The sequence below is a fragment of the Suricata suricatta genome, chromosome 4, assembly GCF_006229205.1.
Source record: "Suricata suricatta isolate VVHF042 chromosome 4, meerkat_22Aug2017_6uvM2_HiC, whole genome shotgun sequence".
Taxonomy (NCBI): domain Eukaryota; kingdom Metazoa; phylum Chordata; class Mammalia; order Carnivora; family Herpestidae; genus Suricata; species Suricata suricatta.
The window spans coordinates 44657746-44684907 of NC_043703.1; positions in this window are offsets into that span (position 1 = coordinate 44657746).

Genomic DNA, 27162 nt, shown 5'->3' on the forward strand with positions numbered 1-27162 from the left:
AAAATGACCCCAAATCTGTAGAACCTGTGTAAGATAACCATAATGAACAGAAAATATTGGATTGGCAAGAACTGGAGGAAAAAATAAAACTATTTTGAGGCATAACTGAGCAAGTTAAAATTGTTCAATAAAATGACTATAAATAGCTATTGATACTTTACTTTGCATCTGTGTTTTACAGTTTATGCAAAAACTATAAACATCTGTTGGTATATATCAATAAATATACATAACATTCATTTAAGTGTTTTGTAAACTGTAAAGTTCTATGAAAATTAAGTGTTTTACCTTTTATAAGTTCAAATATTTGTTTTCATATATGCTCATATTTTAAAAACAGAAATAGAGAGCTACTAAATATATGAAACTACCTTGATTTGCTCTAAAATGGAACAATTTTTCTTATTTCCTATGATGTTCTTCCACGACTGGTGATTACATATAAATATAAGAGAATTTCTGACTTTCTGTAGAATTTAAACTATTTTATACAAGGTACTTCACATTTGGAAATCCATTTCAACCCAGATATATTCAATTTTGTTTACAGCCTAAATTATTGAATATTTGCTTAATATCTATGTTGCTGGATGCTCACATGTCTTACTCATTGCAGATTCAGTCCTGGGGTGATGTTGCTCTTAGGTGTGTTTTGCTCTCTGTGTTAGTCGGGGTTCTCCAATTAAATAGATCCAGTAGGACTGTATATATGGAACTGGCTTATGGAGTTACAGAGACTGGCAAGTCCCAAATCTGCAGGGGAGGTTGCCAGACTGGAGATGCAGGGAAAAACTGATGTTGTACTTTGAAAAGTCATCTGCTGGCAGAAGTCCCTCTAGCTTGAGGGAGGTCAGTCTTTTTATTCAGGCCTTCAACTGATTGGATAATTCCCAATCATATTATGAGGACAATCTGCTTTACTCAGTGTCTGCTATTTTTAATACTAATCTCACCTAAAAACACCCTCACGGAAACATCCAGAATAATGTTTGCCCAAATATCTGGTCACCAGGGGCTGGCCAAGTTGCTATATGAAATTGACCATCACCTTCCCTTTTGTGTGTGTTTATTTCTAGTTTGGGTGTTAGACTTCCAGTTGATTAGCTTCCTCCAAAAGCTTTTGGGGTGAGTTCTTTGGCCTGTTGTTTTCTCCTCTGTAATTATGAATCTAGCAATTCTTTAGTAGTAATTTAGAGCTAGTGGAGCAAAATCCTGACATCCTAACGTGAGTGATTATTTTTACGTGGACTTCTTCACTCTTCTTATTGTATACTAGCCTATTGGGATAAAATTTTACATATTTGGGTATTATATCCAGGTATAATATTATGTTCATACCACTTCAATATAAGTAAGATACTGATTTTCCAAAGTTGTAGTCTCAGGGTGTTTGAATTTTTCTTCCATAATGCTATATTCATGTTTACTTACTCATACTCAGATAAAAGACTTGATATCATGGGCCTCTTCCTGAAAGCTATTCATCCCTTGAACTGATGGACTCACCACTATACATCTGGGCAATCTAACATGTCTTACTCTTGTGTCATAAGGCCATACTCCATGTATTTGAAGCTGATACTAACTACATGCCCCTTAATTATTAGGTTGAATTCATCACCCCTCCTTTCATTTCCCATCAGTACTGTATTCCTTAAGCTTTGTTTGGAGTCTTTATTTCTGAATAGACCGGAGTCGCTTCCTTTTCTCTCTTCCTCCCTCCCTTTCTACTTTCCTTCCTTCTCCTTCCCTACCTCCCTCCCTTCCTACCATTATTTCACATGGAAATAGCCTTATTTTTGTGCTATAAACTTTTATCTCTAATCCAGGTTTATCTTCCCAAAATTCAATTTGCCTTACATCATTGGTTACATAAAATATTATTTTCCTCACATGAAATATATTATTATTTTCATGAAAAAGTTGGATACAGTGTCCTCCACACTCTGAGCCCTTTAGCTATCCAAGTTCATCTCCTGTTATTTCCAAATACCAACATTCAGTTCCAGCAAGACTGATTTTTTTTTCTTTTTTTTTTTACTCTTCCACAAATAATCTGCTTGGACTACACACTAAGCCTTTGTTCAGAGTGTTCTTCCTTTCACCTATTTTCCATCCAAGACTCAGGGGAACTCTGACTTCTTATAGGTTCAGTTCTCTAACTATTTCCATTGTGTTGATCATACTTCTCAATCTCTCCATACACAATAGTGCCTTTTAGTCATCAGATTTTCTCTAATTGTTAAGTGAAGATTACCTCTAATAACTATTTATAACCTGTCTTGTTTTGGATAAGGGTTTATAGACCTTTCCCATATGTATGTTTTTAAAGTTCACATGCATTTTGACATACTTTTTCACATCTGATCCTGACCACACTCCTACCATAGAGGCAGGACAGATACTAACCTTGTTTGAAGCTGAGAAGACGGGCTGTGAGAGTCACAGCCTCAGACCAGGTAGCTCGAAATGACCGGTGTGGGGCACAGGTCTTTTGACTGCTTTTGTGGTGCTAATGCATCCCTCACAACTGTTGCATAGATGAAAAGAATGGCATATGTACATGGAAGCCTTTTATATTCTGCATAGAATTATGCATGTGAGGGTTTGAAAAATGATATTTTATATGCCCATTTCAGGATCAGGGACCATGTTTTATATTCCCAGTATCAGTTTGTTCAACACATACTTATTGTTAGTTTATTGTGTGTTCGAAATGTACTCAATTCTAAGGATATAAAGATGACAATATATGTTCTTGCTCTTACTGAGTTTACAGTCAAGTGGAAAACAAACAAACAGGAACAAATGCAATACAGCATGATAAAACCATCATGGAGCGATGACAGGCTCTGGTGTAATGGGAGAAATGGAAGGCACCTAAATTTCTGTAAATTTTTTTGTCCTGCAAATCTAAAAACCTTACTGTCAAAAATGAAGAAAAGAAATAGGGAGGCAAAGAAGGAAAGAAGAGAATATTTACTCAAAGCAGAAATAAAACCAACATAATGAATATCTGCCTTATATCTGGAACTGTAAACTGTACTAGTCTGACATATTTCATGATCAGAAAATGTTATGAAATATCATTATCACTGTCACTATAGCTGAAATCAAAAGAAATAACTTTCCCCAAATCATACAATGTTGAGTTCATCGTAATGATAAAAAACTGTATTGTTGAGTAAAATACTAGTTACAAATGTATTGTCTAATACACATTTTTTAATTAAAGAACAAACCTAGAGCTTTCCTCTCATCTATTTTTTATTTTAAACATAATACATGAACGTTATGAAATACCAGGAGGCTGAAGTCCATTTTGGTGTAATATTGTCACAGTGATATTGAACAAGAAGAGGACAGATATATCTTAGCAAATACAAAAAACATTCAGAAGAGCTTCGTTTTGTGATATTACTATTTTAGAACATTTTGAGAACTTCTGCACACTTATCAAAGCCATACTTAGTCTACTTTGAGAGTTCAACCAGCCATTGATAATTGAATAATAAGCCAGATTTTTGCTAATAATACATTTTTGCTGTGCTTAAGTGTTGAGCTGCCACCAAAAGCAATCTGCTGAGGGTAGAAAGAGTACTGTGTATCTGAAATATAAAGATATCCACAGTAGGATTAGCTGGGTGGTGATGTTCACCTGCAAAATTATATATTAGGTCTCTGTACCCTGTCAAATATTTAAGTAACAAATCAAGCAAGAGAGCCTTTGTCAGGCTCTTATTTGGAACCAGATGTACCCTAGACTTTTGTCACCATCTGCATATTTAATCTTAGATATGAAAACATCATATTAATTATAACTGCCCCATTAATTACATCAGATTGTTTAGGACATGAGGTGGCAAATATATCTTTCAGTGCAGGTGGTATGATTCTCAGTAGAAGTATAATATGCATGGCAAGCTGGACAATTTATTTATAATTCACCCTGAGTGAAATTCATTTCATCAAGAAAGTATGTAGATACTTCAATCATTAGAGAAGTCACAGTCCCTTTCATTGTAGTAATTTTTCTTTTTATAATACAATTTTTTTCTTATGGAAGAAAAACGACTTTGCTGTAATTGGTTTCTACTATACTTGATTCTTTTATGCATACACCTGTCTTCTTATCTGCATGCCTCTCAGATTTAAGGCTGCAGCATTGGCTGGAGCTCATGGTGGTATTTGTGATGCACTATGGATTGAATTGAAATCCTTTGAACTCATTTAGGCTGTGACATTTTATGGCAGATTAATTAAAATGATTCGTAGTTACTTTAGCCTCAGTGGGAAAATAGAACAGGTTTCTGATGTGAGATTCTCTCTTTGGCCTCCTTCGCTTCCTGCCTGATTATTTTAGCAATCTCTGCATTACCATGTTTCCTTTGAAAGTTATTTAACATCAGTGTTTGGGTTGCATAAATAGAGAATTTAGTGTTTGTGGACAAAATCAGAATATTCGCAACACCAAGTGTGTGTAACCCAGTGTCTATCCTTGAATCCAGGGAACACACGAACTTCCTGGGGATGAAGCATCACAAATGCTGGATCAGGCTCTATTGTTAAAATTTGTTCCAGCAATGCTTCAGACCAGCCTGCTTGAAATGGAAAAACTGGAGAATGCCTTATGCCGCAGCACCAAGTTGCTAAGAAACTAACTCCCAGGAATTCTTTCCTTCCAGGCAGTTCAAATTCACAACAGGTACTAGGAAATTCTTCCCCTCTCTTATCTAAGACTGGTGATCCTTCATATCATATCTGAATCAGGAAGTCACCATTGTCTCCTGCCTCATTATCCATGGACATTTAAACTTCATTTGTAATTTTCAAACATTTGTTTTAGGCAATCCAATGACTATGTGAAAAACATCTATTAGAATACTCAATTCAGTAAGATGAACAGAATGTTAACTCTTGGTTACTTTGTTAGCTGATTTTTTTCAGTCCTTTTCTCTTAAAATTTTTGCCCTCACTTATCTCCTCCTTCTAGATTTCTGCTCCCATTTGATTATTGTACTCATTAGCTGTGGTAGAAAACTGAAATTAGACTATGCTCATACTTGTTAACAGTTTTAATAAAAAGTGTTCTAAGAGGTAAGGGAAAAGAGGATCATGAAATCATCTTATAAGAGTTGAAGGGAAATATAGAAAATACAGAATCCAATTCCCTCATTGGAGTAAGAAATTTTGGATGTAAGTTTTAGAAGAATACCCTAACAAATTTTGAAAGAGATCAACTTGGCCAAAACTTTTAGTGAGTAAAATAAGATTTGGCATTATATGGATTTTTTTTTAATATCTCTACCAAAACGGTGGAATTGAATAGTGAATTTGGAATGCCTAATAATAGTATGGATGATAATATGACCTATGTTGTTTGTTTCAATTGCCTGTTTTTGGTGGGCACTGCAGTAGTTCCTATTTTTTTTTGAAGAATAATTGGCATACAGTGTTGTGTTGGAATCAGGTGTATGATACACTGATTTGATATTTGCACACATTATGAAATGGTCACCATAATAAGTCTAATTACCATCTGCCATGATACAAAGTTGTTATAATATTATTGACTATATTCCCTGTGTTACATGTTATATCCCCATGTCTTATTTGTTTTATAATGGGAAATTTTACCTCTCCTCCATATATTTTGTCCATCCCCCAAACCCTCTCCTATATGGCACCATTAGTTCTCTGTATCTATGAGTCTCTTTTGTTTGTTTTGTGTTTAGATTCCACCTATAAGTGAAATCCTCTTATTTGTCTTTCTCTGACTCATTTCACTTAGCATAATACCTTCTAGATCCATCCAAGATTTTATTCTTTTTTTATGGCTGAGTAGCGCTCCATTGTATATACACACCACACCTTCTTTAGCCATTCATCTGTTGATGGACATGTAGGCTGCTTCCGTATCTTGGCTATTGTAAGGTGTGTTGAACATAAGGATGCGCCTCTCTTTTTGACTTAAGCGTTTTCATTTTCTTCAGATAAATATCTAGAAGCAGAATTCCTGGATTGTATGGTAGTTCTCTGGTTAATTTTTTGAGAAATAATTATTACTCTTAATTCACACAAAAAAGTAATTATTACTCTTAATTCACATATATAGAGTTATGGCTCATAATGGCTATATTGCTAACTCAGTTTTTAAGTATTTTTTTGGATACTAGAGTTCAAGTCTTTAGTTCCAGTCCACAATGTTTTTCTTTGTACCATGCTATACTTAGTGATGATTCAAAAATGAAAACAATTATTAGTATGTACTTTGGAATTATATTTGCTCTACTTTAATTTTATCTTATAATTTTATTTTTTAAGCAGTCTTTCATAAACAGATGTTTATGTTTCAGACTTAAAGTTGTCAATTGGCTTTATTTTCATACCTTCTGATAAATGTTACTTTTATTCCATAACATTTTTGGACTTCTGGTGTGAATCAGTTAACTTTAGGTATTTTTATACACTCTCTAACTTGATGTTTTCTCCCCAGGAGACAGAGCAGAAGTTTTACAAAGCTAAGAAGCTGGTTTTAAATTGTTAACAACGGATGGCCTGAGAGAGTGGCCTCTCTCAGCCCCAGGCACGACCAGTGACTGTCGGAGGGGAGGGGACTGTACAGTGATTATTGTACAGTTGTTTACGCTATGTGGCCATTAGTTCTTTCTGGACACGTCCCCCTCCGCAGGCCTCCAAATGCTAGATTATTCATGGAATTCATTTGGTGGTTCTTGGGGACTTTGGTGGTTTAGTTCACTGGTCTGATGACCTCACTGAGATACAGTCTCTTCTTTGTCTTCACAGATAGCTATATACCCTAAAACCTCATGTTTTTAGGCTGCTCTCACTCCAGCTGTTGACTGGAAAGTTGACATTGGTCCCAATTATTCAGTGTGGCATCCTTTTGACTCCTGTCAAATTTATGAATCCTCAAGTGCTAATTTCTGGGAATGTAAGCTGTTTCTGTGAAGCGTGTCTTTCAGGTTCACTCCCTTCCGGTTATGTCCTGGCCACACCATGCACATCAGCTGCTTGATCACTTTGCCACTTTTAGACAGAAGGCAGGTGTAAGTCTCCAGTTTGGGAGTTGATGGACAGACCCCTTTATGGGGAGAAATAAATGTTCCACCACTACCAATCTCACCCCATGGAGAAAAGGGGGAAAGAGGTAGTTATCTCATGATTTAATTCTCCTCAGGAAGACAACCCTCCGTTCCTGGCAGGAAAAGTTACTTCTCAGAGACTTATTTAAACTGAGATTCTAGGACCATGACTCAAACTTCCTTTGAACATGACTATACAGAATTTAGCATCTTTTATTTTAACTGTGATATCCTTTAACCAGTTCGTAGTCTCCTGGGGAGCAGAGACATCTCAGCTAGTACTTTATGTACTATGTGTTTAGATAGATAAATGAATAGATATAAACTATGCACAAATATATAGATTATATATTCCTATTTTGGATAACTCAGTTTAGATAAAGTGATTACGAGTTGTAAAGATACTTGGTAACAGGTATTTAATGTTCGGGCGTAGACCCCAAGAAGAGCTGATCTCTGTCACAGGACTGTCCTCAAAGAGCTTACTAGTAAAACTAATACCAAATTTTTATATGCTAAAAAATGAAGATTCTAGAAACTTACCACCACAAAATAAAAAATCCGTAGTTTTCTGTGCCCGGTATGGGGGCTGTAGTGGAGGAGGGAGGGTGGATGCCTCCATGCAAGACCTCAGAACGGGAGACTGGTAACTGTTCTGGGGAGAAGGTAGATTGTTGGTGCCCACATGAAAGGAAATGAAATGATGAGTACAAGAAACGATGAGTTACTGTGAAATCATAACAGAGAGAAGGCGTCAAAGGTGATGGCAAGCTTCTGAGCTTGGATGGGGGAAGAGCGCTACTCCCCTCTGCACAGTGAACTTAACTGCAGGGGAGAGTAGTGGCAGCTGCTGCCTGTGAATCCAGGCTGATGTGTGGGAGGCTTCGTATCCCACACGTGTGAGTCAGGCTCTGTTTTGGAGTACGTGTACCCATAACAAACCCAGGCCCGCGCTGCATGTGGCATCTCCCTCCCCTGCCCATGATGCAGGAGCGGAGGTGGAAAGGTGCGTGAAGCTCAGTAATGCTAACGCTGCCATATTTAGGCTGAAGGTGGCCTTTAATCCTCACCTGCCTTTACCTGGTAGGTGATTTCATTTCAAAGTAGTTTTTATTTATATAAACTATTTTTTATATTTATATGTCTTATGATATATACCATCCAGTCTGAAAGCAGCATTCTGAGCTAGACTGAACAGAAGTTCTCATTATCTCCATGAGGAGAGTTCCTGGGTCTGTTCTTCCTTTATGTGGCAAACATTTCAGTCCCTCTCCTCTGCTGTGTGGCCTTGAAGGCCCAGGGCAAATGTCACTTCTTTGAAAATTTACCCATTTGCCCAGGATGATTCAACGGGCCCAATCAGATTCCTGCCACATCATTTAATCCTAAAGTCTGGGTTGCAGAATGAATCCCAGATGGTAAATGAGTCACAGAAGACTGTGATTAGAGAAGAGGGAGAGAGAACACAAGAGATCCTGGATCTCTTGATTCTTGGTCCTGAGGGCTTTTCCCTTAGCCCAGTCTGTTTTATTTTAGTGTAGAGAGAGTTCTTGCAGGGATCTCACTGAAGATACTTTCACTTACCCATCATAGCGTAAAATCTACCTAATTGTATTTCATGAAACATGCTAGTCACTAAGTATGTTATACCCAGTCCTGATACACCTTTTCCCTTTCATCGGTTAGGAAATGCCATGAATGAGCTTTATTAACTTGAGCATCCCACAGCGACCTTCATTGTCATTATCTATGACATTTTACATCTTTTTCCCAGGCCTTTTTAGAAAGCATTCATAGCTAAATCAGTTTTATCTATGGTTGAATTTAAAATTCACAGGAACCATTTTACATGCATTGTGATAGTGCAAATAGGCAACGTTTACCTGATTCCCTTCATCCTCTAATTTTATCATTCTGCTGAAAAGAGCTATTGATTGTGTCAGGCATGATTTTTTCTTTATAAAACCGTGCTACTTATTGCTCATGATTCCATCATTCTCTGGATTTTGATAAATTTCATCTCGTTGGACCTGTTTTATTATTTTACTGTTGATATTAGACTTACCAGGCCATCATTTTCAGCTTCACTTGTCCTGCCTTTTGTGAATGTGTACTTGCCCCCATATACTCAGATTATCTCTATGCAGTTGATACTACTGTGACTGAAATTTCACTGTTTGAGGCTTACACAATATAGGAAGCAAGGCTATTACAGAAAAGCCTTTTTTAGCATGCAAACATTGTGGGAAGTGTGACATACCTTTCTTTAATACTTTAGTGACAATTAGTTTTAATCACTTTGCTTTATACTGAAGCAAACTTGAAGACACAGAGAGCCCGCAGGAAGTGGGGATATTAAAAGCAGAGAGGGATGGAAAGAGCATATGAAAGGCTGTCAGTGCTAACTTCTTGCCTTCGAGGATTAATGACCCCTTTTTGTCAAGGAAGGGTTCTTACTAGGAATAATTCTTTTACCGTCATCCTCCACAAACATGCCTATAATAATGCTGGAACAAGAATTAAGTACAAAAATATAATCTACACTAAGTTTATTAAAGTACAAATCAACTTCAGGGCAGTGATACTGGAAAAATACACGTAGTTTAAAAATGTTCTCTATTTCCCAGAAGAAGAGTATGGATTCTCTAAAATGGTCATAATGGCTAACTTTGAATACTCATATGCATGTTCCCATTTAATTTTCTTGGTAAGCTAGATGCTCTTATTGTCTGCATTATAACTATGGGAAAGGTGAGGCACAGAGGTTACTTATCCTCTCTCACTTGGAAATGTTGGAGTTCGGAGTGAACAAAGAATTCTCGAGATGTCTTTGGTGCAAAAATGTGGTTGTATGAAAGCACAGGGACACAACCTGTGGGCAGAAAGAGCTGCCCTGGGGTTGTGAGAAGTGACTGATTACATACTATCAAGTTGGGAGGGGGTTAGGGATAGCATAAGTCTCTCAGGATTTTCGAAGCAACGTTTCCGGGACCTTCAAGAGGTTAGTCGACATTAGAAAAAGGTCATTTATTACTGTCTAGTAAAACCTTAGCCATGAGACCCTTGAGATCAGTGGGCCACATACTTGGAAGATGATTGCTAACATATATCTTGGGAGGGGTGGGTAGAGATAAAGGAAGTTGCAAAAGGAGTTTTTATATCTTAAAGGAGAACAGGAGCCTTGATGTGGCGATAATGTTCACCTAAGATTGCCTTTTGCCCTTAGTGTCATCATCGATGCAGTTGAGTTCCTAGAGGAAGGTCAGTCTGCCTGTGTCAAGGACTTATTAATGGGCTCTGAGTTGTAAGGAAATTTCACTTTTTTCTTTTGCCTTTGTTTTCCCACATCACTCTCAATGCGAAAATGGTGGACTTGGGATTCAGACCTAGCCACCAGAGTACACACTCATCAGCCCTGTGGCCTGGCAGGGGTAATGCTGTCTTCTGGCATCTTCATCTTCTCACACAACCTTGGAGGGATCCAGGCTCTGATCTGGTTCTTACACCCACTCCTATTCAGTTTTGTCCATTGTTGTTTGGTAAACATAGCCTTTCAAAACTATGAGCTATAAAATGTAGAAAATTATTGTGTAATGTAGGTAACACTTATAAAAGTCTATGGAAGACTTCCAGTTGAACAGACATTCTTAATGTGAAAAATTAAAAATACAGTGAAATTATTAATTTAAAATGAGCAAATGCAAATTAATCATGATGGTTTTTTTGGAGGGGTAAGAATGTTAACCATGTTGTCTTAATAAAAACAAGTCCTTATTCAATGCCTAGAGTTTGAAAATTACCATACTGGATACAGTAAGAAATCTGAAGTAGAAAAGTTAATATAACATTTTATTCAGTCCTGATTAGACATAGTAATATTTATATTTTTATTCAGTCATTTAACTATTATTTCATTTACTTATTTGCTTGATAAATGTTCCTAAGAACCCACTGGGTGCTAGTTAGCTGTGATATATCTAGTTCCATATTCTAAGAAATAGAATAGGATCATGATGCTTTTATCTCTGCAAAGAGCTCCAGTACATACAGAACTGTTATTAAGCAAAGGGAAATCTAGCCATTATATGGTCTATGAACACTATTTTAGGAATTTCTTATATTTTGTTATCAATTCAAGTGTTTACTTTTCCAGAACATACATATCATGTCATGAAGAGTTTTCCATTCCCATTAAGAGTGAACGATTTAATGGTCAATTATTGCTGATGCATATTAATGTTGGCCAAATGATGTGGATGGTTTTATCAATAAAATAAGTCACTATGTAAATACATTAGAAATTGTTGTCAGGTATTCTGGGCATAAGGATTAAACACCTACTGTGCAATTAGATACCTAGCAATATAGAATACTTTTCTTAGAAGCATTTGTTCAGTTTGATTACTCAGGACTCAGACTATGAATAAAGAGATTATTATAAAGAGGTTATAGCTTCATCATAATTTTCCACAATCTTATTCTCTTTTTAATATGTTACAATTTGACACTTTTAAAGTTGACCAAGAACACTAGGAAAAAATGGAATTATATAAATATGTCAGCCTAATCCATTAAAATTATACCTAGAACTTTAATTGGAAACATAAGCATAGTTTTCTAGTGTGTTAGATTTTAGAGCATTAGTGTTATTTATTTTTATTTTTCATCTCCACTGCAGTAGACAGATTTTGTTGATGTAATTACACTGGTCAAGATAGCAAATTATTTTTTATAGTTTTGATTATATCCCATTTTTTTGTTTATATGAATAAGCTTATTAAGACATTTTATTTGTACGTGCAAAGACTCCCACAAGCCACTCTTTGCAGCCTCCAACTTTTATTCCTTTTGTGAAAATGTGAAGTCCTCACAGCTGCTTTAGAAACATAAAAAGCTCTGATTTGTTTGAAAAAGCTTCAGTGCATAGGCAATGTTTAAAGAGGCTTTGGCAAAATTAAAAGTAGAAAGCTTTTAAAGCAGGTGTAGGAGTTCTGTCAGCTGTAGAGTGAGTCCAATATGGCCGTGTACATTGGGATCTATCTAACTCCGGTCATCAGTTGCTTCTTGAGGTTAGTTTAATAGCTGGGGTATTCTGATTATTGACTGAGGAGTAAATTTAGCACAGTCTTCAGGGTCCTCTAAATTCTTTGCTAAATAACTGCAGTGGTCCAAAGTAAGAAAAAAAAGCGAATAAACATAACCATTCTGTAACATATATTTTGCCAAGGCAATAAAAACTGTTTTCTGTGATGTTGGAAGAAGACCTTTTTGATTGTCAAAGATAATTAAAATTATGTTGTCGTATTTTTCTTTTGATATTTAAAATATTTATTTCACTTTAAAGTATTTTTCAGTTCTCTTTGAAAATATTATGGTATGCATAATAAGGTTTCAACTAACAATAAGAGAGCTGGTGCCAGTTTCCTTATTCTGTGTTTACTGAATGTGAATTTATATTTTGTGCTAGATGCTGTGGAAGATATACACTGTAATAGACAAAATCTCTGCATTCAAAGAGAGTGTGCTCTCCTTGGTGTAGAAAATAAATGTGTAAATGAATAATCAAATAACAATGGAAGGAACTTAATGTACTGAGCTCTCTAAGCAAGAAAATTCTGACAAACTACATACCAAAGTGACTTACATAGTTACAATAATCTTTTTAGAATATTACAGCAGGATATGGAAATGGTAGTGAGAACATTCAGATTTTGAAAAAAAAAAATCAGGATTTAGGGGCACCTAGGTGGCTCAGTTGGTTAAGCGTCGACCAGCTCAGGTCATGATCTCACAGTTCATGGGTTTGAGCCCCACGTCGGAATCTCTGCTGACAGCTCGGAGCCTCAAGCATGATTCTAATTCTGTGTCTTCCTCTCTTTTTTCCCCTCCCCTGCTCATGCTCTGTTTCTTTCCCTGTCAAAAAAAAAAAAATTAAAAAAAATCAGGTTTTAATATCTGGTCTTACTACTTACAAGTTGGCTTAGTTTGATTTCTCTGAGATGATTTCTGCTTTATAGGCACCTTTTAACCACTGAGAAAGTAGAAGTCAAACATCAAGCTTGATAAATGTGGACATGCCAATTCTTAAATATATTTTTTTACTAAGACAACATGCATGTGTGGAGGTATGGGTAGACTTGGGCTTTGTCTAGTAGTTTTTCTTTGCCAAAGACAGGAACAGAGTACAGGAAATGGAAAGGTATAATCTAAAGGTGAGTATTAAGAGGAGTGAGGACAAGAGGAAGGATGACTAGTTGACAGAACGTCCTCTAGGGCAGCACTGCTCAGAGTGGGATAGTAAACTAGTGTCTGCTCACGAACTACTTAAATCGAAATCCCCATAGAAATTTAGAATTACGTGTTTAGAATTTTTTATAGCAATTTGATAGAGTAATTCTGTGCTTATTTAGTAATAAAATTTAGGAGTTATTTTTTTATGTCTTGATGTTTTTCATTTTTCTAATTTTTATTGAGTTTTATAGATGTATCAGTATGCAATTGGTTCTTCAAGTAGTTTAAAAAGCCCTGTTCTAGTAGAAAATTTAAATTCCACTAGTTGAAAGTTGATCTTTAACTGTGATTTTTTTCTTTAACTAACTCCTGTTTCCCAACTGCGATGTGCACAATATGCTATTGTCAATATGATATTGGCATCAGGGGCTTTGAGGACTTCATGACACTAGTGTGTCTATGACTGCTCAAATGAAAGACTTGCGGGAGATGGGGAAATACATAGAATTTTTGTCAGTGTCATAGATGAGATGGAAAACTTGTAAACAAATCGGTGAAAGTTTAATAATGCAAAACATCACAGCAACAAGGGAGTAGCAGTTGTCTAACAAACAACACCAAGGCAAATGCCAGGTCCTTTAGAAAACTCATAGGACCATGGATACATTGACTCAGACTGGCCCCTGCTACTCAGGTAAACACCGGTAGTCAGCACTTCCTTCCCTGGTGACTTACAGGAGTCCATCTCAGTCTGGTAAATGCCTTACCAAAGTGAAGACCAAAGAAAGAATGTCTGGCATTGAAGTAAACCAGATGGGAAGAGCAAGAAAGACTTTAACAAACAACATCTTTGTTTCCAGCTCCCATTTCTTCCTAACTTCTGACTGCTTTTAGTGTGTGTGTGTGTGTGTGTGTGTGTGTGTGTGTGTGTTTAAAGTTCCCAGGCACGATTGCTGAGATCTTAGATTATAGGTGGCAGCCATTTAGGATGAGATATTTTTGGATCTGGAGGTTGAAAATAAGACAGGCCTACACAAACCGACAACACTCAAGTCTTCAGACTGAAAGTAAAGTGTCAATGAATGGCTAATTTTGCTCCTTCCTTTTTGAAGAGAGAACATAGCTGGCAAAGTTATTTATTTGCCTATCAATTCAAAGCTAATATTTTTATAGGATTTTCAGTCACTTTAAAGTACACTTTTACCAATGCATTCCTTTAGCGTTGGTTTTTCTTGGGTGTCCTTTTTAAATAAGAAAAGGCCAGATATAGAATGATGAATTATGGGACCCTCAGAAAATTATTTTAGTGTTATTTTTGGTTGATTTGTTTGGAGATAGCCCTAAGTTCATACTCAGTTGTGCAAAATAATACATATATTCCATGCACCTTTCCCTCAGTTTCTCTCAAAGGTAATGTTGTGCGTAACTGTGGTACGGTATCGTGGCCAGGAAATTGACATTGATATGTTCCACAGTATTTGCTCAAACCTCACTAGTTTCTCATGCACACACAATTATATTTATGTATTTAGTTCTCTGCAGTGTTACCGCCTCTGTAGATTTGTGTAACGACCACCACAGTCAAGATTCAAAACATTTGCATCACAGGGATCTCTTGTGCTATCTTTTAGTGGCCAGAATCACTTTATTGTCTTTTCCTCCCCTCAACCTTAGAAAGCACTAATCTGTTCCCTGTCTTTATTGTTTTGTTATTTCAAAGACATTATATAAGCAGAATCATACAGTATCTGAGATTATGTGATTGACTTTTTTATTTAACATTATTCCCTTGAGATCCATCAGGCTGTTATGTGTATTAGTAGTTCATTCCTCTTTAGTGCTGAGTTAGTATTCTATGGTATGATATATTGCAATTTTAAATCATTCATTTCTGGTCAAAAGACATTGTTTCCTTACAGTCTGTTCTTTATATTGAAATACATTGTCCTGTATTATCTTCTTTTAGATACATAGTAGACATTTATTAAGTGCTCATGTGTACCAGGTGGAATGCTAGACATATTTCATGTACCAACTTATTTAAAGATTTACCTCCATGCAGTGAATGCTGTTATCTCTGCTTTGTACATGAGAACATCCCAGCTCAGATAAGTCCTGTAGACTGTCCAAGTCACAGTGCAAGTCAACAGTGGAAATGGAATGCGAACTCAGGCAGTTTGATTCCAGTATCTATGATTGGATTTCATTATTTCTCAAAGCAACAAATTAAATGCAGCTATAGCTTTATGTTTAATAGTTCTTACTTTTTCCAATATATAATTTCACATATTTGTACAAAATTTATGAATACATAAGTAAATAATGAAAAGAGATATCAAAACATATCTGACATATAAATGGAAAACATTTCTTAAAATGACTGTTTATTATTTCAAAATGCCAATTTTATATTATCATCCCATGAAGAACTTAGTTAAGCAAAGGGATTTGTAAATGTTTATCCTTTAAACTGTTCCTTGGGCTCCAAGGCTAAATGCAAGGTGGGCAGGAAAGGAGAAAAGTGTGTGTGGAGGGGGAGGTAGAGAATACTAGAATCCTGAGCTGATGAATTTACCATCACCTCAGGGACATGACTTCATCGGATCTCTCTTCTGTATTGGGTGATGTCTTCCGTATTGGGAAGGAAGGTCAGATCACCCTGGGAGACTTGTGCTTCTCCTCCAGGTCTGATGCTTAATCTTCCTCTTGACCCAGAGTTCCTTTTTTTTTTTTTAATTTTTAATGTTTTTTCTTTATTTTTGAAAGACAGAGAGCACGAGCAGGGGAGGGCCAGAGAGAGTCAGAGATACAGAATCTGAAGCAGGCTCCAGGCTGGAAGCTAGCTGTCAGCACAGAGCCCAATGTGGCGCTCGAACCCATGAACCATGAGATCATGACCTGAGCCGAAGCCGGACGCTCAACCGACTGAGCCCCCCAGGTGCCTGACCCAGAGTTTCCTGATTAGTGAGTATCTCTAGCCTGAAGTACTGGGCGTGACCTCAGTTCCTGGGGAGGGTGGCAGCATGGGCAGCACGGTGGTGCTCACACTTTAGACGGCAGGTGACCCAGGCTCTCTAAGAAGCTGCCTGTGCCCAGGAATGGCAGGGTGGTCCCCACTGGCAAGCTGAGCTTTGTCTCTCTGTGGAGAAACTAGAAAGCCTTGTTTGGGTGATTCCAAAACACAGGGGTCAAAGCTTGCATGCTTCACCAGGATTTGGGGCACAGTAGGTGAGAGGCCGAGCACGAAGCAGCAAAGCGGAGCCAGCAGTCAGGTGAGTACTGCGGTTGGGACAGCGCTGTCACTCTAGGAGAATGTGAAGTCCATTAATTAGTTCATGTCAAAAATCTGAGCAGTGAGGGCGCCTGGGGGGCTCAGTTGGTGAGCATTCGACTCTTGATTTTGCCTCAGGTCATGATCTCTCAAGTGATCTCTCACAGCCTGCGTCAGGCTCTGTGCTGACATCATGGAGCCGGCTCAGGATTCTTTCTCCTTGTCTCTTTGCCCTGACCATGCTCATGCATTCATATTCATTCTCATTCTCATTCTCTCTCTCTCTCTCACTCTCTCTCTCAAAATAAATAAACATAAAAATAATATCTGAGTGATAAATCCTGAGAGGGTAAAGGGACCAAAGTGGATGTCACCAGTTAGGGCATGGGAGATTCACGGTCAGCAGGAGGACAGGACACTGGCAGGTTCTTTCCTTTCTTCTTTCTTTCTTTTGATCCTTAAGGGAGTTACACTGGCCCTGGCTAAGTCTCAGGTTGGTAATTTCAAAAACTATTTCTCAAATTTATAACAAGACCTGAGAGGTGTGTGGCTTTGTGTAAAAAACCCAACACAGCTCTTATTCTGATCTTGCAGACTCCTTTGGACAAATCACCTCATCGCTCAGGGTTCTTACGTAGAACATACAAGGTAACTCTGAATGATTTTTCAACATTAAAATGATATAATTCTGTGCAAAATACTGTTAACATTTCCACATTCTGTTGAACTATCAAATTCAATATTAATACTATAGTTAATTTACATTTAACAACTCATAAAAGTTATTAATGTGTTTCTGAAGATACATATATCTTCAGAAGATATATATACACACACGTATATATACACACATGTATGTATATGTGTATAAGTATGGACCTATTTATATATAATTTAATATAATTCATTATTAAGAACTGTGTAAAAAAAAGACTTTCTGGGGCATATAATTATGGGCATTAAATATTTGCCTTAGGTATGCCTGAATGGCTCAGTTGGTTGAACATCCAACTCTTAACTTCTGCTCTGATCATGATCTTGGACTTTGTGCCTTCCAGTCCCAAGTCACGCTCCACACTACTGATAGCACAGAGCCTGCTTGAGATTCTCTTTCTCTCTCTCTCTGCCCCTCCCCTGCTCATGCTCTCTCAAAATAAATAGACTTTAAAATAAACAAATAAGTACATAAATAAATATTTGCCTTAAGTCTACTGGACTAAAAATGCTACCTTGTTTTCTTATGATGCTTTTACTCCTATTTCAGTTGGGAAACAAGACTCCAGACAGGGAAGGTAGGGGTGGTGCTGTGTGATCAGATGCTGGGGAACAGGCAATATCCACTTGCTGAGTGGAGTGAGCTGTGCGCTATGGGCAGAGAGCAAAGGGGAGTGGCATGGGACTAAGCACCAGAGGTCCCTCCTCCCCAGAGAATTTACTTTGTAATGTGCTAAAGATCCCTTAGAATGGAGGTTCTTCCTTAGGGAAGAATTATCATATCCATTCCTAGAGAGGAGATTTATTAGGGACTTGATGGAGGGCGATAAGGGAAGAAGGGACACTAATGGAAAAGAAAAGAAATGAAGGTCCCCCCAGAAGGAATCAGGTATTTCCAGTCCTGCTTTAGGCTTCCCCAGAACTGTATTGGGTGTTCAAGGATTCCAAGCTTGAGGGAACCACCCCAGGAAAACCTAGAATTAAGTGCTTCTGTTATCATTCTGTCTTAACATTGGATATAAATTTGCCACTGATAAAAATTACAGGGAAATTACTCTTAAAGAAGAAATTCACTGTCTAACTAAAATAAACAATTTCATCTGAATCTGAATAAAAGCAGTAATCTTCAACAAAAAGCTTCTTTCAGCATTAAACTCATTTCACTAGTTTTTTTTTAAGTGTCTAATCCCAGCAACATCTTTTGTGCACATTAAAAGAAAAGTTTGATGTGCTTTTGTTTCCAGATGCTTTATATCTCATTTCCGCTAATTTCAATTAAAAAAAACCTCACAAGCTGTCATTTTTTCAAATGTTAACAGGTATTTTTTTTTTAATGTATAGTGGATATTCTGATCAGCCTCAATGAATAAGTTGTAACAGCCAAGTTTGGCTTCGGTATTCACGCTGATTATTTTACTACTGATCATTCCAGCACTTAGATGAGCAAAGCAGTTCATACTATTCAGAAGAAAAGAATATGCTGGAATATTTCTATGTAAGGAATAATCAATTGTTATAAGGCTAGCTTGTGTTGATGTAGTATTTGTAGCAAAGTATTTCTCGTTATAATAAACAGAACAGCTATTACTTATTAGTCCAATTTCAGATGAAGAAAAAGGTCCAGGAGTTTAAGGACACTGACCAACACATGGTGCTAACAGGGGTTCAAGAGGCCTCTTGAAGTTTTGATTCCTGATTATTTTATTCCTGAGTTATCCCTTCTTCTTTTTACTATTTATACATTTATTTTTTAATCACTACAATAAATTGAAAACAACCGTGGTCACCTAGGGCCGTCAGGCTTCTCTGTGCTCTTGATGTTAAACTTGAAGCTTTTGACAAGATGCAAGAGAAATCTTTGATGTGGTAGGCCAAGAATCTTACAGAAAGCTCTTGCACCGCTTGACCATTTCAAGAATGTGAAGGAGTGAAGAAAAATGGAGAGAGGCAAAGTGATTGGGAGATTTCTCTGGAGCAGGAAGCTGTGTGTGTGACTCCAAGCCCTCGTAGGGAGCACAGGGGTGTCGCTGCTGCCTCCTGTTTGTCGAGCCAAATAGGCAGGCTTCTAGCAGCTCAGAGTGCGCTAGGGGGCTTCCTTCCATTCCTGTCTCAAGCTGAAAGGGAGCTGGAGGGAGGAAAGTGCCACTTTGGGCTACTGCAATCTCTGTGGGGCAGATGATGAGTGCACATTTACCGTGGACCGACAGAGGCCACAGGAGAGGAAGGGCAGATTAAAATTCTAGAGGTTAGGGAGAGTAGGTGGAGCCCAGAATATTTTTAGGGCAGTAAAACTCTTCTTTATGATACTACAATGATGGATACACATCAGTATACATTTGTCCAAACTCTTAGAATGTCTACCACCACTCATGAACTCTAATGTATAAACAAACTACAAACTCTGGGTGATGACATTATGTCAGTATGTCAGTGTAGGTGCATCAGTTGTAACAAATGGATCCATTTTGGTGGGAGAAGGTCATATGTAGATATGCGGGCAGGGGAACATGGGAAATTTCTCCATCTGTCCTCTCAATTTTTCTATAAGTCTATAACACTGCTCTAAAAAAAATTAAAGTCTATTAAAATCCTGGGGTGCCTGGGTGGCTCAGTTGGTTAAGCGTACGACTTGAGGTCAGGTCATGATCTCACAGTGCTTGGGTTCGAGCCCCGCATCAGGCTCTGTGCTGACACAGAGCCTGTCTTTGGATTCTGTGTCTCCCTCTCTCTCTGATCCTCTCCTACTTGCTCGTGCACTCTCTCTTTCTCAAAAATAAATAAAAACATTAAAAACAAATAAAAAAAAATCCTGCCTAAGAGGACCACTTCAGAAGGCGAAGGAAAACCAACAGCAAGAGGAGCCTAAATCCCAAGTTAGCAATCTAGGGCGGAGAAGCAGGAAACAATTAAATCCTTCTCCCTCCTCTGCCACTGAACAAACATCTTCTCTGATCTGGTATTCTAAGGGATGACTTTTAAATTTTTTCCCCAGTATTCAAAATGGATCCCATTACAATTTTAATCTGATCACTTTAAACCTTTGGATTAAAGCGAGAAGATTTAAAATCTTGACCCTAACACTATTGATAAAAGAATAATGAATATACTTTTTTCCTTACATTCAGATGTAAAATGGCTTTTTACAGTTTTATCCTTGTAGTTTACTCTCTTTTTTCATTGGAATAATTACTGCTTAACTTTTTTGTGGCTGTTTCTAATGGGAATTCTTGAATTTGGTAGATGGAGCTGGAATTGATGTTTTCCAAAGCTATCTTTAGTATTTCTCTTTGCTGAATTCCCTTAGGAATTTTATTTTTTAATTAATTTTTGCTTTTTTTCCTATTATAGGTTTGCTTACTTTTGGTACATAAATTGTGCAATTAGTTAGATCTTCTTAAATATCACTGGTTTTGAATGAGTAGGGATCTTATTTCCTTTGCTACTAATTTTAAAGGAAAAGACTCTAGCACTTTCCCCATTCAGTATGATGTTAGATGTTGTTTTGAAATAAACACTCTGAACCCATCCTTCTTGTCCTCGTTAAAGGGTTTTAAAATATAAATGGGCATAATATTTTATCAAACATTTTTTTGCCATCCCAGTAGAGAAATAATATAAATTTTTCTTATTTATCCTTTTTATGTGACATGTAATGTTATTCAGTTTTATAAACTTAACCACTTTTCATTCTTCTGATGAATGTACTTTGGCAGAAATAAATTGTTGACTTCTACTCTTGTTGTGCAAAGCGATCATGGACAACATCACTAGCAAAGTATATTTAACACAGGGCTTAAATTTACTGGCAGAGAAGAATAGAGTACAGACAGGTCACCCAAAACCTCACTGCTCCACAATTTAGGGAAGCATAGAAGACTTATGGTACATGGCGGCTCATTTGCCAGTAGGGGGAAGCCCCTTCCTGGTCTTCCTCTATGTATTCATGTGGAGAGCCGGGGTATGTCTATGTGAGTATGTAAGAAATGTAAGTTCCTTGGTCTGAAGTGAACTTTTTTAGAAAAGGGGACTCCTAGAATGTAGTGGCTGGTATTTGCCTGTTCTTCCCTTGAGACATTTCAGATTTGAGCCAGTTCCCTGCTAAATTATCAAAAGGGAGAGAAAATAAATTAGGGCTGTGTAGATTTGACTCTCCTCTGTTCCTTATTACTTCAATTATAATTTTAGCATCCATGTTCATCAAGAAGACTGGGCTGTATTATAATAGTTTTTATTTTTACTTCAAAAAAATTTTTCCATAAAGTCCTTTATTTTGTACTCCAAAATAATAGTCATTTAGGACTATTCTGAGGTTCGGGGGTACTTTTGTTTGAACCATATGATTAATTTTGAATTTAACTTTATTGTAATTGATTCTAATTGTTTTTCTGCATCTGACTTGTGTTAATTTTATGCTTGTTTTAGCCAAGCTGTTTCTTTTCTTATTTTGTGTTCCATTGTATAGGAAATAATCTGTATGTTTTTATCTTCCACAATAATTTGGAAAATTGAGAATATGATTAACTTTATTAGTGGCGAATTTAACAATTTTCATAGATTTCTTAAAGTTGTATTTGTGATACTCTTATGAAAACAAAAAAAATTAAAACTTCATTTCATGGAAAGTAAAAAGATTAGTACTTCTGCTCTTTTCCTCACTACCTTATGTACTTTTCATTAATTTAATCTGGGTTCGCAAGCCGTGTTATTTAAGAAAAAACGTGTTCTTCTATTAAAGCATATTTTGTCATTTGTATCCTGTGTTTGTTGCCATAGTTACACCAATTATTTAGACTTACAGCATCAGCCTTTCTCTTAATAATGTTTAATGATTTCTGAAGTTTTTCTTTTGCTAGTTTCAGTGTTTATTGCTAGTTCTTTTCTATTCTACTGTGACTTCCAAATGTTAGAGATTTGAATTTACTTTTATATTCCAGTCAACTAACGAACATCTTTTATTTTTTTCTTAGACATATTTGAGTGTATTTTCTGAAACATTAAAGCTCTGCGGTTGCCATTCTGCTTTCATCCATGAACGCCAGCCTGACTGGCTACCATGTGTTTTGTGTTATCGCTTCTATCTGCACTGCCAAAACTCAAAGCCATTTCTCTATTGTTGTCTGCAGAGAAAAGAACAAAAATGTAACTCTCTTTAATATAGATGAATTTTTGAAGGATTTCTGTTTTTTAGTTTTGAAAGTTTCAAGATCAATTCTATTTTTTTTAATTTAAATAGTAAAATTAACAGGAAACACATTGCTTATTAAATTGCTGTGAATACTGTGATACTTTTTAGTATCTTTTTCTACTCTGGGAAATTCCTTTTTATTAGAATTAGCTCTTGATCCATTCTTTGTCTCCTTTGGAGATGGCCACTATTTTTAGGTTGAATATCTGTCATTTAACCCTCCATATCTATTATCTTTTTGTTACTTTGATATGCCTTTCTTCTGAATTGTGTGATTACATCTGAGGCTTACCCTTTTTTTCCTAAAAAATTATTTTTCTGCTATGTCAAGTCTGCTACTTTGAGTAGAGATTTTATTTCAATTCTTAAATTAAAAAAACTGCATTTACTCTTCTTATTTTTGTCTATTTGGTAAAAGTATAATTTTGCATTTAATTGAGACTATGTCAGAAATTAAAAAAAAATTTTCCCCATTTCATTGAGTAAACCTATTTCTGGTGAAGTATTTATTATTATTATTATTATTATTATTATTATTATTATTATTTTAAAATAGTTTATTGTCAAATTGGTTTCCATACAACACCCAGTTCTCTTCCCCACAAGGGCCCTCCTCCATCACCATCACCTCTTTTCCCCCCTCCCCCTTCAACCCTCAGTTCCTTTTCAGTATTCAATAGTCTCTCAGTTTTGCACCCCTCTCTCTCCCCAACTCTCTTTCCCTCCCCCCTCCCCCTGGTCCTCCATTAGGTTTCTCCTGTTCTCCTGTTAGACCTGTGAATGCAAACATATAGTATCCGTCCTTCTCTGCCTGGCTTAATGACACCCTCAAGGTCCATTGACTTTCCTACAAATGGCCAGATTTCGTTCTTTCTCATTGCCATGTAATACTCCATTGTATATATAAACCACATCTTCTCGATCCACTCATCAGGTGATGGACATTTAGGCTCTTTCCATATTTTGGCAATTGTTGACAGTGCTACTATGAACATAGGGGTACACGTGCCCCTATGCCTCAGCACTTCTGTATCCCTTGGGTGAATCCCTAGCAGTGCTATTGCTGGGTCATAAGGGAGTTCTATGGATAGTTTTTTGAGGAACCTCCACCCTGTTTTCCAGAGCAGCTGCACCAGTCTACATTCCCACCAACAGTGTAGGAGGGTACCGTCTCTATTATTATTATTTTAAATTATACAACATAGAATTCATGCAAAAAATTGCATAAAATCTATATATAGTGTAACAAAATGTTTAAAGTCAACACCCATGTAATTTCAATCTAGGTCAAGAAATGGAACACAGCCAGCACCCCAAAAGCCCTTTGCATGATCAACTAATTTGTAAGGCCCAGGGCAAGAATGAAAATGTGATGGCCCTTGTTTTGTTTATTTTTATTTTGTTTTAATGTTTATTTTTGAGAGAGAGAGGCAAAGCATGCATGCATGAGCAGGGAGGTACATAGAAAGGGAGACAGAGGATCTGAATGGGACTCCACACTGACAACAGAGAGCCTGATGTGGTGCTTGAACTCACGAACCACAAGATCATGACCTAAGCCAAAGTCAGATGCTTAACTGATTGAGCCACCCAGGTGCCCCTCCCCGCCCCCACCTTGTTTTAAAATTATTGAGACTCTCAGGACAAGAAAAACAGAGCATAAAATCAAGCCCGGTCCACTTCTGAGCATGTGATACTGCACATGTTGCATGCTTAAGTTTCAAACATGCTGTGAGGAGCACATGAGATAATGCATTTCTGGCTAGCAAGTTCAGTAAGCATGATGCATGGGTTTTGGTCAACATGCAATTTTATTTTCTTGTTTCCCATATCCAGTCAGAATTATCTTCTCCTTAAAAGAAAATTCCAGCAGGCTTGAGATTATAGGGCAGATTCTTAGATAGGACACAGTCCTGAAGAAACTCTGTCACAAATATTGTACCAGTTACATAATTGGAGTGTGTAATTCTATATAAAATTGGAACTCATAGCTTTTTGGCTTAAACTTCCCTTCCTTACTTGGACATATTTTGGGTTAGAGACCTGTATTGGGGGAAAATGGGGCCCTCCACCTGTTCTCACTCACAGTTCTTTACTCAGAGTTGAGGTGGGGAAGATATTAAGAGAATAGGACAGTATTGCTTGGTTGTTTTGCTTAGATCATTGACCTTGGCAGATAATCTAAGCTGCTTGTCTTTTCTTGCAGTTTGTTTAATGAGCACTTCAGTTCAGGCTTTCTGTTGGCTCTCTCCTACAGTACTGTGGTGGATTGTGTTTCCTTTCTAGGCTACCTGATAACCGCCTTTACTATTGCTGCATAGAAGCTTTTGTTGGTCTTCACGCAGCAATATTAGACAGGACTCAGGATGAGCCCATGCCAGTCTTTCCTCCTATACGGCCCACATCTGGTCTCTGGGGAAAGGCTCAGTTTCTTCTACTGTGATGAATTCAGACAGGTCAGTACCAACACTCTGCCAGCCCATGAGTTAAGCCAGCCCTCTGTATCACCTGAGTAAGGGTCGGACATCAGCCAGACATGTACATGGTCTGCTGCATGCATAAGTCAGGCTCCGACTGTTGGAAGACACTCACAAACACTTTGATTAGGCCTATTGAAGATCATCCTGGTTTCCTCACACCATCATTCCCTTCCAATTAGGCTCTAGGTTAGTCGAGCGCTCTGAGGAGGGCAAGATGCCTCCAGAGATACATAGCAAAATTCCCCCAATAACACAAAAGTTTGGTTCCAGCATTCAAATGCAGAAACCATGAGGCTGTGTTGTTAGGAGTTGAATGAAAACAATACTTTTTGGTCTGGATATAAAGGTAATAAAGGTTACAATGTAAAGCTGACCCCGTATTGTTGTGAATTATCAAGAGTCATTGTTGAATTAACAAACTTCACGTCACATTCTGGGCGTTTTGAGAATGGGAGCTAGATAGAGACTGGGAGTCTATTATAAGTAGAATCAAATCTGTTACTTTGGGGTGCCTTATATTTTACAGTATTCCTCACCAGTCTACTCAAATCCTTCTCTGACTGCCTTTTAAAGGCCTAAGGAGTCCAGGAGTTATTAATAGGTTTCCCGTACCTTTTTGTAACTCCTGCATAATTTGGGGTGGGAGATTTTTACTGCCATTCTGCTATCTGGTAACTATCTATTAGATACTCAGCTCTTCTCATATACTAAAACATATATAACTTTTCAGAATACTTAATACTAGGTACTTGAATTCCTCCAAAGGTTTTATGCAATTTTTTCTCCTACTTACTCACCCTTAAGTGAAGAATGAACCACATGTATTCATTGGGAAATTTGCCGAAAACCACTATCATCGTGGTGGAAAAGATGTTCTTTAACAACTGAGTCAGAAGGAAAGTTAGTATGTATCACTTCTAAAACAGTTGTAGTGCACAATAGATATTTTAAAAATACCATTTCTAATTGCTAGGGAGCATAGAGACTAGTGGATCTCCTGGGAGGAGAAGATGGGGACGGGGGCACTTACACTTAAGCAGCTTGATGAATTCCAAAGTTCCTGCATAAAGAGCCAAAAAGAAACTTTAAGAGACTTTCTATGAAACCTGAAGGCAAAATGCAAATTTAGTCTGAGGCAACTGGGCTTCCACCCTAAGTGGTGGAACTCTTAAGAGCCAGTTAACTTGAAGGAGAGAAGTGAAATTAAGAGAACAGTTTCCAAAAGGGATCCTCACTCATGAATAAGGCATAAGGCGAATGGTGGCAAACCCTAGGAGAACACATTTCCTTGATCTTTTTTTTTCTTCCTTTTTTGTCATTGAGGAACATTGAAAATCCTTCTTAAAAATAGTTTTAAGAGTATTTGAATAAAAATTTGGAAATAAATTTCTAAGGCATCTTCTTGAGCATTCTCATACATCAGTAGCTATTTCTTAAGTATAGAGTTAAAAATTTATACTGTTACATCTAATATCTGTATTTACTCATCAGTTTACTGAAGATCCATCATATCAGACACTTTGTACGAACTGGGGCTGCAGCAGTGAACACAGAGATGAAGTCCTGTTCTCATAGAGGTTGCTTTCTGAGGGCAGCAGGGATTGAGAATAAACAGGCAATCACGTAAATATGCAGTGTTTCATTTGGTCACAATTGCTAAGAAGAAAAGTAATTCTGAGCAAAGGCATAGGATGGGGAGCATTAAAGGGAAAAACAGAGCAGGATTATTTAAAACAGGTTGGTCAAAAAAGTGATGTTTTCTGTGGCAAATTTTAAGATCCCTAATTATGGTGAGGAAGTTAGCTCTGAAGATACTTGAAGAAAGAGTATCTGGTATAAGACCAAATGCAGTTCAAAATATTGAATTAGTACTGTTTATAGAAGTTGCAATAAAGGGCGCCTGGGTGGCTCAGTGGGTTAAGCGTCCAGCTTCAGCTCAGGTCATGATCTCACGGTTTGTGCGTTTGAGCCCTGTGTCAGACTCTGTGCTGACAGCTCAGAGCCTGCAGCCTGCTTCGGATGCTGTGTCTCCCTCTCTCTCTGACCCTCCCCTGCTCACACTCTCTCTCTCTGTCTCTCAAAAATAAATAAAAAAACACAAAAAATTTTTTAAAAAGTTTCAATAATAGTGACAGTCATGGCAGGTACAATTTATTAAATAAATACTATATATTC